This window comes from Rhipicephalus microplus, chromosome X, assembly GCF_043290135.1.
Source record: "Rhipicephalus microplus isolate Deutch F79 chromosome X, USDA_Rmic, whole genome shotgun sequence".
NCBI classification, from domain to species: domain Eukaryota; kingdom Metazoa; phylum Arthropoda; class Arachnida; order Ixodida; family Ixodidae; genus Rhipicephalus; species Rhipicephalus microplus.
In genome coordinates, this window is record NC_134710.1 from 244,287,666 (window position 1) to 244,300,385 (window position 12,720).

At 44.1% G+C, this 12,720-nt stretch overlaps 15 non-coding genes across 15 annotated transcripts; all 15 read right to left on the bottom strand.

The window, feature by feature from the left end:
* Window positions 1–417: 417 nt before the first annotated feature.
* TRNAL-CAG (transfer RNA leucine (anticodon CAG)) lies at window positions 418–501 on the bottom strand. Its single transcript has one exon. It is a non-coding gene; the product is annotated as a tRNA-Leu (tRNA).
* Window positions 502–1,591: 1,090 nt separating this feature from the next.
* TRNAL-CAG (transfer RNA leucine (anticodon CAG)) lies at window positions 1,592–1,676 on the bottom strand. Its single transcript has one exon. It is a non-coding gene; the product is annotated as a tRNA-Leu (tRNA).
* Window positions 1,677–2,771: 1,095 nt separating this feature from the next.
* Window positions 2,772–2,855, bottom strand: TRNAL-CAG (transfer RNA leucine (anticodon CAG)). Its single transcript has one exon. It is a non-coding gene; the product is annotated as a tRNA-Leu (tRNA).
* Window positions 2,856–3,164: 309 nt separating this feature from the next.
* Window positions 3,165–3,248, bottom strand: TRNAL-CAG (transfer RNA leucine (anticodon CAG)). Its single transcript has one exon. It is a non-coding gene; the product is annotated as a tRNA-Leu (tRNA).
* Window positions 3,249–4,327: 1,079 nt separating this feature from the next.
* On the bottom strand, window positions 4,328–4,411 carry TRNAL-CAG (transfer RNA leucine (anticodon CAG)). The gene has a single exon. It is a non-coding gene; the product is annotated as a tRNA-Leu (tRNA).
* Window positions 4,412–5,109: 698 nt separating this feature from the next.
* On the bottom strand, window positions 5,110–5,193 carry TRNAL-CAG (transfer RNA leucine (anticodon CAG)). Its single transcript has one exon. It is a non-coding gene; the product is annotated as a tRNA-Leu (tRNA).
* Window positions 5,194–5,890: 697 nt separating this feature from the next.
* On the bottom strand, window positions 5,891–5,974 carry TRNAL-CAG (transfer RNA leucine (anticodon CAG)). Its single transcript has one exon. It is a non-coding gene; the product is annotated as a tRNA-Leu (tRNA).
* Window positions 5,975–6,284: 310 nt separating this feature from the next.
* TRNAL-CAG (transfer RNA leucine (anticodon CAG)) lies at window positions 6,285–6,368 on the bottom strand. The gene has a single exon. It is a non-coding gene; the product is annotated as a tRNA-Leu (tRNA).
* Window positions 6,369–6,677: 309 nt separating this feature from the next.
* TRNAL-CAG (transfer RNA leucine (anticodon CAG)) lies at window positions 6,678–6,761 on the bottom strand. The gene has a single exon. It is a non-coding gene; the product is annotated as a tRNA-Leu (tRNA).
* Window positions 6,762–7,853: 1,092 nt separating this feature from the next.
* On the bottom strand, window positions 7,854–7,937 carry TRNAL-CAG (transfer RNA leucine (anticodon CAG)). Its single transcript has one exon. It is a non-coding gene; the product is annotated as a tRNA-Leu (tRNA).
* Window positions 7,938–9,029: 1,092 nt separating this feature from the next.
* Window positions 9,030–9,113, bottom strand: TRNAL-CAG (transfer RNA leucine (anticodon CAG)). Its single transcript has one exon. It is a non-coding gene; the product is annotated as a tRNA-Leu (tRNA).
* A 310-nt stretch (window positions 9,114–9,423) lies between these two features.
* On the bottom strand, window positions 9,424–9,507 carry TRNAL-CAG (transfer RNA leucine (anticodon CAG)). The gene has a single exon. It is a non-coding gene; the product is annotated as a tRNA-Leu (tRNA).
* Window positions 9,508–10,209: 702 nt separating this feature from the next.
* On the bottom strand, window positions 10,210–10,293 carry TRNAL-CAG (transfer RNA leucine (anticodon CAG)). The gene has a single exon. It is a non-coding gene; the product is annotated as a tRNA-Leu (tRNA).
* A 1,486-nt stretch (window positions 10,294–11,779) lies between these two features.
* On the bottom strand, window positions 11,780–11,863 carry TRNAL-CAG (transfer RNA leucine (anticodon CAG)). The gene has a single exon. It is a non-coding gene; the product is annotated as a tRNA-Leu (tRNA).
* Window positions 11,864–12,173: 310 nt separating this feature from the next.
* Window positions 12,174–12,257, bottom strand: TRNAL-CAG (transfer RNA leucine (anticodon CAG)). The gene has a single exon. It is a non-coding gene; the product is annotated as a tRNA-Leu (tRNA).
* Between the last annotated feature and the right edge of the window lie 463 nt (window positions 12,258–12,720).

The following is a 12,720-nucleotide window of genomic DNA, read 5'->3' on the forward strand; positions in this document are numbered from 1 at the left end:
TACTCACACAGCTGAAGCAAAACATAAGTGTCAGCAGTGGCATTCGAACCCACGCCCGGAAGACCGGACTGCGACCTGAACGCAGCGGCTTGGACCGCTCGGTCATCCTGACATGCGGTTTGGCTTCTTTTCGTCGAGAAATAAAACATATGACTAAAGCTTTTTAAAAAAGAACAGGTATTGCGCGCGATAGAAGGAATAATTCACATTACACGGCTATTTTCAAAAGTGGCCTATCAAGCGCGCTGGAGTTTTGGTCGCGAAAAAAAGTGAAATGAACGCTGTGGAAAAAACTTTTTGTGCCGATAGGTATTCACAATAATCTGTAATATGACTCCTGAATGTCTGTACTGGTACGCCCAGCCACCTAGCTAATAAACAATAGTCATTACTCACACAGCTGAAGCAAAACATAAGTGTCAGCAGTGGCATTCGAACCCACGCCCGGAAGTCCGGACTGCGACCTGAACGCAGCGCCTTGGACCGCTCGGCCATCCTGACATGCGGTTCGGCTGCTTTTGTCGAGAAATAAAACATATGACTAAAGTTTTTTTAAAAAAAGAACAGGTATAGCGCGCGATAAAAGGAGTAAATGCCATGACATGGCTATTTTCAAAAGTGGCCTATCAAGCGCGCTGGAGTTTTGGTCGCGAAAAAAAGTGAAATGAACGCTGTGGAAAAAACTTTTTGTGCCGATAGGTATTCACAATTATCTGTAATATGACTCCTAAATGTCTGTACTGGTACGCCCAGCCACCTAGCTAATAAACAATAGTCATTACTCACACAGCTGAAGCAAAGCATAAGTGCCAGAATTGGGATGCGAACCCACGCCCGGATGCCCGGACTGCGACCTGAACGCAGCGCCTTGGACCGCTCGGCCATCCTGACATGCGGTTCGGCTGCTTTTGTCGAGAAATAAAACATATGACTAAAATTTATTGAAAAAAAGAACAGGTATTGCGCGCGATAGAAGGAGCAATTGACATCACATGGCTGTTTTGAAAAGTGGCCTATCAAGCGCGCTGGAATTTTTGTCGCCAAAAAAATGAAAGTAATGAACGCCGCGGAAAAACATTTTGTGCCGATAGGTATACACATTTATCTGTATTATGACTCCTAAATGTCTGTACCGGTACGCCCAGCCACCTAGCTAATAAACAATAGTAATTACTCACACAGCTGAAGCAAAACATAACTGTCAGAAGTGGGATTCGAACATACGCCTGGAAGTCCTGACTGCGAACTGAACGCAGCGCCTTGGACCGCTCGGTCATCCTGACATGCGGTTCGGCTGCTTTTGTCGAGAACTAAAACATATGACTAAAGTTTATTGAAAAAAAGAACAGGTATTGCGCACAATAGAAGGAGTAATTGACATCACATGGTTATATTCAGAAGTGGCCTATCAAGCGCGTTGGAATTTTCGTCGCCAAAAAATGAAAGTAATGAACGCCGCGGAAAATAAATTTTGTGCCGATAGGTGTACACATTTATCTGTATTATGACTCCTAAATGTCTGTACCGGTACGCCCAGCAAGCTTGCTAATAAACAATAGTCATTACTCACACAGCGGAAGCAAAACATAAGTGTCAGAAGTGGGATTCGAACCCCTCGCCCGTAAGACCGGACTGCGACCTGAACGCAGCGCCTTGGACCGCTCGGCCATCCTGACATGCAGTTCGGCTGCTTTTGTCGAGAAATAAAACATATGACTAAAATTTATTGAAAAAAAGAACAGGTATTGCGCGCGATAGAAGGAGTAATTGACATCACATGGCTGTTTTGAAAAGTGGCCTATCAAGCGCGCTGGAATTTTTGTCGCCAAAAAAATGAAAGTAATGAACGCCGCGGAAAAACATTTTGTGCCGATAGGTATACACATTTATCTGTATTATGACTCCTAAATGTCTGTACCGGTACGCCCAGCCACCTAGCTAATAAACAATAGTCATTACTCACACAGCTGAAGCAAAACATAACTGTCAGCAGTGGGATTCGAACATACGCCCGGAAGTCCGGACTGCGACCTGAACGCAGCGCCTTGGACCGCTCGGCCATCCTGACATGCGGTTCGGCTGCTTTTGTCGAGAAATAAAACATATGACTAAAGTTTATTGAAAAAAAAGAACAGGTATTGCGCACAATAGAAGGAGTAATTGACATTACATGGCTATATTCAGAAGTGGCCTATCAAGCGCGTTGGAATTGTCGTCGCCAAAAAATGAAAGTAATGAACGCCGCGGAAAATAATTTTTGTGCCGACAGTTATACACATTTATCTGTAATATGACTCCTAAATGTCTGTACCGGTACGCCCAGCCACCTAGCTAATAAACAATAGTCATTACACACACAGCTGAAGCAAAGCATAAGTGCCAGAATTGGGATGCGAACCCACGCCCGGATGCCCGGACTGCGACCTGAATGCAGCGCCTTGGACCGCTCGGCCATCCTGACATGCGGTTCGGCTGCTTTTGTCGAGAAATAAAACATATGACTAATCTTTATTTAAAAAAAGAACAGGTATTGTTCGCGATAGAAGAGGTAAATGACATCACATGGCTATTTTCAAAACTGGCCTATCAAGCGCGCTAGAGTTTTCGTCGCGAAAAAAAGTGAAAGTATTGAGTGCTGTGGAAAAGAAATTTTGTGCCGATATGTATTCACATTTATCTGTATTATGACTCCTAAATGTCTGTACCGGCACGCCCAGCCACCTAGCTAATAAACAATAGTCATTACTCACACAGCTTAAGCAAAACATAACTGTCAGAAGTGGGACTCGAACCCACGCCCGGAAGTCCGGACTGCGACCTGAACGCAGTGCCTTGGACCGCTCGGCCATCCTGACATGCGGTTCGGCTGCTTTTGTCGAGAAATAAAACATATGACTAAAGTTTATTTGAAAAAAGAACAGGTATTGCGCGCGATACAAGGAATAAATGCCATCACAAGGCTCTTTTCAAAAGTGGCCTATCAGGCGCGCTGGAGTTTTGGTCACGAAAAAAGTGAAAGTGATGAACGCTGCGGAAAATAAATTTTGAGCCGATAGGTGTACACATTTATCTGTATTATGACTCCTAAATGTCTGTACCGGTACGCCCAGCAACCTTGCTAATAAACAATAGTCATTACTCACACAGCTGAAGCAAAACATAAGTGTCAGAAGTGGGATTCGAACCCACGCCCGGAAGACCGGACTGCGACCTGAACGCAGCGCCTTGGACCGCTCGGCCATCCTAACGGTTTGGCTGCTTTTGTCGAGAAATAAAACATATGACTAAAGCTATTTAAAAAGAACAGGTATTGCGCGCGATAGAAGCAGTAAATGACATCACATGGCTATTTTCAAAAGTGGCCTATCAAGCGCACTGGAATTTTCGTCGCGAAAAAAAGTGAAAGTAATGAACGCCGTGGGAAAGAATTTTTGTGCCGATAGGTATACACAATTCTCTGTATTATGACTCCTAAATTCTTTACCGGTACGCCCAGCCACCTAGGTAATAAACAATAGTCATTACTCACAAAGCTGAAGCAAAATATAAGTGTCAGAATGGGACTCGAACCCACGCCCGGAAGACCGGACTGCGACCTGAACGCAGCGGCTTGGACCGCTCGGTCATCCTGACATGCGGTTTGGCTACTTTTGTCGAGAAATAAAACATATGACTAAAGCTTTTTAAAAAAGAACAGGTATTGCGCGCGATAGAAGGAATAATTCATATTACACGGCTATTTTCAAAAGCGGCCTTCAAGCGCACTGGCATTTTCGTCGCGAAAAAAAGTGAAATGAACGCTGTGGAAAAAACTTTTTGTGCCGATAGGTATTCACAATAATCTGTAATATGACTCCTAAATGTCTGTACTGGTACGCCCAGCCACCTAGCTAATAAACAATAGTCATTACTCACACAGCTGAAGCAAAACATAAGTGTCAGCAGTGGCATTCGAACCCACGCCCGGAAGACCGGACTGCGACCTGAACGCAGCGGCTTGGACCGCTCGGTCATCCTGACATGCGGTTTGGCTACTTTTGTCGAGAAATAAAACATATGACTAAAGCTTTTTAAAAAAGAACAGGTATTGCGCGCGATAGAAGGAATAATTCACATTACACGGCTATTTTCAAAAGTGGCCTTCAAGCGCACTGGCATTTTCGTCGCGAAAAAAATTGAAAGTAATGAACGCTGCGGAAAATAATTTTTGTGCCGACAGGTATACACATTTATCTGTAATATGACTCCTAAATGTCTGTACCGGTACGCCCAGCCACCTAGCTAATAAACAATAGTCATTACTCACACAACTGAAGCAAAACATAACTGTCAGAAGTGGGATTCGAACATACGCCCGGAAGTCCGGACTGCGACCTGAACGCAGCGCCTTGGACCGCTCGGCCATCCTGACATGCGGTTCAGCTGCTTTTGTCGAGAAATAAAACATATGACTAAAGTTTATTTAAAAAAAGAACAGGTATAGCGCGCGATAGAAGGAGTAAATGCCATGACATGGCTATTTTCAAAAGTGGCCTATCAAGCGCGCTGGAGTTTTGGTCGCGAAAAAAAGTGAAATGAACGCTGTGGAAAAAACTTTTTGTGCCGATAGGTATTCACAATTATCTGTAATATGACTCCTAAATGTCTGTACTGGTACGCCCAGCCACCTAGCTAATAACCAATAGTCATTACTCACACAGCTGAAGCAAAGCATAAGTGCCAGAATTGGGATGCGAACCCACGCCCGGATGCCCGGACTGCGACCTGAACGCAGCGCCTTGGACCGCTCGGCCATCCTGACATGCGGTTCGGCTGCTTTTGTCGAGAAATAAAACATATGACTAAAATTTATTGAAAAAAAGAACAGGTATTGCGCGCGATAGAAGGAGCAATTGACATCACATGGCTGTTTTGAAAAGTGGCCTATCAAGCGCGCTGGAATTTTTGTCGCCAAAAAAATGAAAGTAATGAACGCCGCGGAAAAACATTTTGTGCCGATAGGTATACACATTTATCTGTATTATGACTCCTAAATGTCTGTACCGGTACGCCCAGCCACCTAGCTAATAAACAATAGTCATTACTCACACAGCTGAAGCAAAACATAACTGTCAGAAGTGGGATTCGAACATACGCCCGGAAGTCCGGACTGCGACCTGAACGCAGCGCCTTGGACCGCTCGGCCATCCTGACATGCGGTTCGGCTGCTTTTGTCGAGAAATAAAACATATGACTAATGTTTATTGAAAAAAAGAACAGGTATTGCGCACAATAGAAGGAGTAATTGACATTACATGGCTATATTCAGAAGTGGCCTATCAAGCGCGTTGGAATTTTCGTCACCAAAAAATGAAAGTAATGAACGCCGCGGAAAATAATTTTTGTGCCGACAGTTATACACATTTATCTGTATTATGACTCCTAAATGTCTGTACCGGTACGCCCAACAATCTTGCTAATAAACAATAGTCATTACTCACACAGCTGAAGCAAAACATAGATGTCAGAAGTGGGATTCGAACCCACGCCCGGAAGACCAGACTGCGACCTGAACGCAGAGCTGTGGACCGCTTGGCAATCCTGACATGCAGTTCGGCTGCTTTTGTCGAGAAATAAAACATGACAGATTTTATTAAAAAAAGAACATGTATTGCGCGCGATAGAAGGAGTAATTGACATAAAATGGCTATTTTCAAAAGTGGCCTATCAAGCGCTGGAATTTTCGTCGCGAAAAAAAGTGAAAGTAAGGAACGCTGTGGAAAAAAACTTTTTGTGCCGATAGGTATACACATTTATCTGTATTATGACTCCTAAATATCATTAACGGCATGCCCAGCCACCTAGCTAAGAAACAATAGTCATTACTCACACAGCTGAAGGAAAACATAACTGTCAGAAGTGGGATTTGAATCCACGCCCGGAAGTCCGGACTGCGACCTGAACGCAGCGCCTTGGACAGCTCGGCCATCCTGACATGCGGTTCGGCTGCTTTTGTAGAGAAATAAAAGATATGAATAAAGTTTCTTTGAAAAAAGAACAGGTATTGCGCGCGATAGAAGGAGTAATTGACATCACATGGCTATTTTGAAAAGTGGCCTATCAAGCGCGCTGGAATTTTCGTCGCAATAAAAATTGAAAGTAATGAACGCTGTGGAAAAGAATTTTTATGCCGATAGGTATTCACATTTCTCTGTATTATGACTCCTAAATGTCTGTACCGGTACGCCCAGCCACCTAGCTAATAAACAATAGTCATGACTCACACAGCTGAAGCAAAACATAACTGTCAGAAGTGGGATTCGAACCCTCGCACGGAAGTCCGGACTGCGACCTGAACGCAGCGCCTTGGACCGCTTGGCCATCCTGACATGCGGTTCGTCTTCTTTTGTCGAGAAATAAAACATATGACTAAAGTTTATTTGAAAAAAGAACAGGTATTGCGCGCGATAGAAGGAGTAATTGACATCACATGGCTATTTTCAAAAGTGGCCTTCAAGCGCGCTGGAATTTTCGTCGCGAAAAAAATTGAAAGTAATGAACGCTGTGGAAAAGAAATTTTGTGCTGATAGGTATTCACATTTATCTGTATTAAGACTCCTAAATGTCTGTACCGGTACGCCCAGCCACCTAGCTAATAAACAATAGTCATTACTCACACAGCTGAAGCAAAACATAGGTGTCAGCAGTGGCATTCGAACCCACGCCCGGAAGACCGGACTGCGACCTGAACGCAGCGCCTTGGACCGCTCGGCCATCCTGACATGCGGTTCGGCTGCTTTTGTCGAGAAATAAAACATATGACTAAAGCTTTTTAAAAAAGAACAGGTAAATCGCGCGATAGAAGGAATAATTCACATTACACGGCTATTTTCAAAAGTGGCCTTCAAGCGCACTGGCAAATTCGTCGCGAAAAAAATTGAAAGTAATGAATGCTGCGGAAAATAATTTTTGTGCTGACAGGTATACACGATTATCTGTATTATGACTCCTAAATGTCTGTACCGTTACGCCCAGCTACCTAGCTAATAAACAATAGTCATTACTCACACAGCTGAAGCAAAGCATAAGTGCCAGAATTGGGATGCGAACCCACGCCCGGATCCCCGGACTGCGACCTGAACGCAGCGCCTTGGACCGCTCGGCCATCCTGACATGCGGTTCGGCTGCTTTTGTCGAGAAATAAAACATATGACTAAAGTTTATTTGAAAAAAGAACAGGTATTGCGCGCGATACAAGGAGTAAATGACATCACATGGCTGTTTTGAAAAGTGGCCTATCAAGCGCGCTGGAATTTTCGTCGCCAAAAAAATGAAAGTAATGAACGCCGCGGAAAAAAATTTTGTGCCGATAGCTATACACATTTATCTGTATTATGACTCCTAAATGTCTGTACCGGTACGCCCAGCCACCTAGCTAATAAACAATAGTCATTACTCACACAGCTGAAGCAAAACATAACTGTCAGAAGTGGGATTCGAATATACGCCCGGAAGTCCGGACTGCGACCTGAACGCAGCGCCTTGGACCGCTCGGCCATCCTGACATGCGGTTCGGCTGCTTTTGTCGAGAAATAAAACATATGACTAAAGTTTATTGAAAAAAAAGAACAGGTATTGCGCACAATAGAAGGAGTAATTGACATCACATGGCTATATTCAGAAGTGGCCTATCAAGCGCGTTGGAATTTTCGTCGCCAGAAAATGAAAGTAATGAACGCCGCGGAAAATAAATTTTGTGCCGATAGGTGTACACATTTATCTGTATTATGACTCCTAAATGTCTGTACCGGTACGCCCAGCAACCTTGCTAATCAACAATAGTCATTACTCACACAGCTGAAGCAAAACATAAGTGTCAGAAGTGGGATTCGAACCCACGCCCGTAAGACCGGACTGCGACCTGAACGCAGCGCCTTGGACCGCTCGGCCATCCTGACATGCGGTTCGGCTGCTTTTGTCGAGAAATAAAAGATATAACTAAAGTTTATTTAAAAAAAAGAACAGGTGTTGCGCGCGATAGAAGGAGTAAATGCCATCACATGGCTATTTTCAAAAGTGGCCTATCAAGCGCGCTGGAGTTTTGGTCGCGAAAAAAAGTGAAAGTAATGAACGCTGTGGAAAGAAATTTTTGTGCCGATAGGTATTCACATTTATCTGTAATATGACTCCTAAATGTCTGTACCGGTACGCCCAGCCACCTAACTAATAAACAATAGTCAATACTCACACAGCTGAAGCGAAACATAAGTGTCAGCAGTGGCATTCGAACCCACGCCCGGAAGACCGGACTGCGAACTGAACGCAGCGGCTTGGACCGCTCGGTCATCCTGACATGCGGTTTGGCTGCTTTTGTCGAGAAATAAAACATATGACTAAAGCTTTTTAAAAAAAGAACAGGTAAATCGCGCGATAGAAGGAATAATTCACATTACACGGCTATTTTCAAAAGTGGCCTTCAAGCGCACTGGCAAATTCGTCGCGAAAAAAATTGAAAGTAATGAATGCTGCGGAAAATAATTTTTGTGCCGACAGGTATGCACGATTATCTGTATTATGACTCCTGAATGTTACCGTTACGCCCAGCTACCTAGCTAATAAACAATAGTCATTACTCACACAGCTGAAGCAAAGCATAAGTGCCAGAATTGGGATGCGAACCCACGCCCGGATGCCCGGACTGCGACCTGAACGCAGCGCCTTGGACCGCTCGGCCATCCTGACATGCGGTTCGGCTGCTTTTGTCGAGAAATAAAACCTATGACTAAAGTTTATTTGAAAAAAGAACAGGTATTGCGCGCGATACAAGGAGTAAATGACATCACATGGCTGTTTTGAAAAGTGGCCTATCAAGCGCGCTGGAATTTTCGTCGCCAAAAAAATGAAAGTAATGAACGCCGCGGAAAAACATTTTGTGCCGATAGCTATACACATTTATCTGTATTATGACTCCTAAATGTCTGTACCGGTACGCCCAGCCACCTAGCTAATAAACAATAGTCATTACTCACACAGCTGAAGCAAAACATAAGTGTCAGAAGTGGGATTCGAACCCACGCCCGTAAGACCGGACTGCGACCTGAACGCAGCGCCTTGGACCGCTTGGCCATCCTGACATGCGGTTTGGCTGATTTTGTCGAGAAATAAAACATTTGACTAATGTTTATTTAAAAAAAGAACAGGTATTGCTCGCGATAGAAGGAGTAAATGACATCACATGGCTATTTTCAAAACTGGCCTATCAAGCGCGCTAGAGTTTTCGTCGCGAAAAATAGTGAAAGTAATGAGCGCTGTGGAAAAGAAATTTTGTGCCGATATGTATTCACATTTATCTGTATTATGACTCCTAAATGTCTGTACCGGCACGCCCAGCCACCTAGCTATTAAACAATAGTCATTACTCACACAGCTTAAGCAAAACATAACTGTCAGAAGTGGGAGTCGAACCCACGCCCGGAAGTCCGGACTGCGACCTGAACGCAGCGCCTTGGGCCGCTCGGCCATCCTGACATGCGGTTCGGCTGCTTTTGTCGAGAAATAAAAGATATAACTAAAGTTTATTTAAAAAAAAGAACAGGTATTGCGCGCGATAGAAGGAGTGAATGCCATCACATGGATATTTTCAAAAGTGGCCTATGAAGCGCGCTGGAGTTTTGGTCGCGAAAAAAAGTGAAAGTAATGAACGCTGTGGAAAAAAAATTTTTGTGCCGACAGCTATACACATTTATCTGTATTATGACTCCTAAATGTCTGTACCGGTACGCCCAGCCACCTAGCTAATAAACAATAGTCATTACTCACACAGCTGAAGCAAAGCATAAGTGCCAGAATTGGGATGCGAACACACGCCCGGATGCCCGGACTGTGACCTGAACGCAGCGCCTTTGACCGCTCGGCCATCCTGACATGCGGTTTGGCTGCTTTTGTCGAGAAATAAAACATATGACTAAAGTTTATTTAAAAAAAGAACAGGTATAGCGCGCGATAGAAGGAGTAAATGCCATGACATGGCTATTTTCAAAAGTGGCCTATCAAGCGCGCTGGAGTTTTGGTCGCGAAAAAAAGTGAAATGAACGCTGTGGAAAAAACTTTTTGTGCCGATAGGTATTCACAATAATCTGTAATATGACTCCTGAATGTCTGTACTGGTACGCCCAGCCACCTCGCTAATAAACAATAGTCATTACTCACACAGCTGAAGCAAAACATAAGTGTCAGAAGTGGGATTCGAACCCACGCCCGTAAGACCGGACTGCGACCTGAACGCAGCGCCTTGGACCGCTCGGCCATCCTGACATGCGGTTCGGCTGCTTTTGTCGAGAAATAAAAGATATAACTAAAGTTTATTTAAAAAAAAGAACAGGTGTTGCGCGCGATAGAAGGAGTAAATGCCATCACATGGCTATTTTCAAAAGTGGCCTATCAAGCGCGCTGGAGTTTTGGTCGCGAAAAAAAGTGAAAGTAATGAACGCTGTGGAAAAAAAATTTTGTGCCGATAGGTATTCACATTTATCTGTAATATGACTCCTAAATGTCTGTACCGGTACGCCCAGCCACCTAGCTAATAAACAATAGTCAATACTCACACAGCTGAAGCGAAACATAAGTGTCAGCAGTGGCATTCGAACCCACGCCCGGAAGACCGGACTGCGAACTGAACGCAGCGGCTTGGACCGCTCAGTCATCCTGACATGCGGTTTGGCTGCTTTTGTCGAGAAATAAAACATATGACTAAAGCTTTTTAAAAAAGAACAGGTAAATCACGCGATAGAAGGAATAATTCACATTACACGGCTATTTTCAAAAGTGGCCTTCAAGCGCACTGGCAAATTCGTCGCGAAAAAAATTGAAAGTAATGAATGCTGCGGAAAATAATTTTTGTGCCGACAGGTATACACGATTATCTGTATTATGACTCCTAAATGTCTGTACCGTTACGCCCAGCTACCTAGCTAATAAACAATAGTCATTACTCACACAGCTGAAGCAAAGCATAAGTGCCAGAATTGGGATGCGAACCCACGCCCGGATGCCCGGACTGCGACCTGAACGCAGCACCTTGGACCGCTCGGCCATCCTGTTATGCGGTTCGGCTGCTTTTGTCGAGAAATAAAACATATGACTAAAGTTTATTTGAAAAAAGAACAGGTATTGCGCGCGATACAAGGAGTAATTGACATCACATGGCTGTTTTGAAAAGTGGCCTATCAAGCGCGCTGGAATTTTCGTCGCCAAAAAAATGAAAGTAATGAACGCCGCGGAAAAACATTTTGTGCCGATAGCTATACACATTTATCTGTATTATGACTCCTAAATGTCTGTACCGGTACGCCCAGCCACCTAGCTAATAAACAATAGTCATTACTCACACCACTGAAGCAAAACATAACTGTGAGAAGTGGGATTCGAACATACGCCCGGAAGTCCGGACTGCGACCTGAGCGCAGCGCCTTGGACCGCTCGGCCATCCTGACATGCGGTTCGGCTGCTTTTGTCGAGAAATAAAACATATGACTAAAGTTTATTGAAAAAAAGAACAGGTATTGCGCACAATAGAAGGAGTAATTGACATCACATGGCTATATTCAGAAGTGGCCTATCAAGCGCGTTGGAATTTTCGTCGCCAAAAAATGAAAGTAATGAACGCCGCGGAAAATAAATTTTGTGCCGATAGGTGTACACATTTATCTGTATTATGACTCCTAAATGTCTGTACCGGTACGCCCAGCAACCTTGCTAATAAACAATAGTCATTACTCACACAGCTGAAGCAAAACATAAGTGTCAGAATTGGGATTCGAACCCACGCCCGTAAGACCGGACTGCGACCTGAACGCAGCGCCTTGGACCGCTTGGCCATCCTGACATGCGTTTTGGCTGCTTTTGTCGAGAAATAAAACATTTGACTAATGTTTATTTAAAAAAAGAACAGGTATTGCTCGCGATAGAAGGAGTAAATGACATCACATGGCTATTTTCAAAACTGGCCTATCAAGCGCGCTAGAGTTTTCGTCGCGAAAAATAGTGAAAGTAATGAGCGCTGTGGAAAAGAAATTTTGTGCCGATATGTATTCACATTTATCTGTATTATGACTCCTAAATGTCTGTACCGGCACGCCCAGCCACCTAGCTATTAAACAATAGTCATTACTCACACAGCTTAAGCAAAACATAACTGTCAGAAGTGGGAGTCGAACCCACGCCCGGAAGTCCGGACTGCGACCTGAACGCAGCGCCTTGGGCCGCTCGGCCATCCTGACATGCGGTTCGGCTGCTTTTGTCGAGAAATAAAAGATATAACTAAAGTTTATTTAAAAAAAAGAACAGGTATTGCGCGCGATAGAAGGAGTGAATGCCATCACATGGATATTTTCAAAAGTGGCCTATGAAGCGCGCTGGAGTTTTGGTCGCGAAAAAAAGTGAAAGTAATGAACGCTGTGGAAAAAAAATTTTTGTGCCGACAGCTATACACATTTATCTGTATTATGACTCCTAAATGTCTGTACCGGTACGCCCAGCCACCTAGCTAATAAACAATAGTCATTACTCACACAGCTGAAGCAAAGCATAAGTGCCAGAATTGGGATGCGAACACACGCCCGGATGCCCGGACTGCGACCTGAACGCAGCGGCTTGGACCGCTCGGTCATCCTGACATGCGGTTTGGCTTCTTTTGTCGAGAAATAAAACATATGACTAAAGCTTTTTAAAAAAGAACAGGTA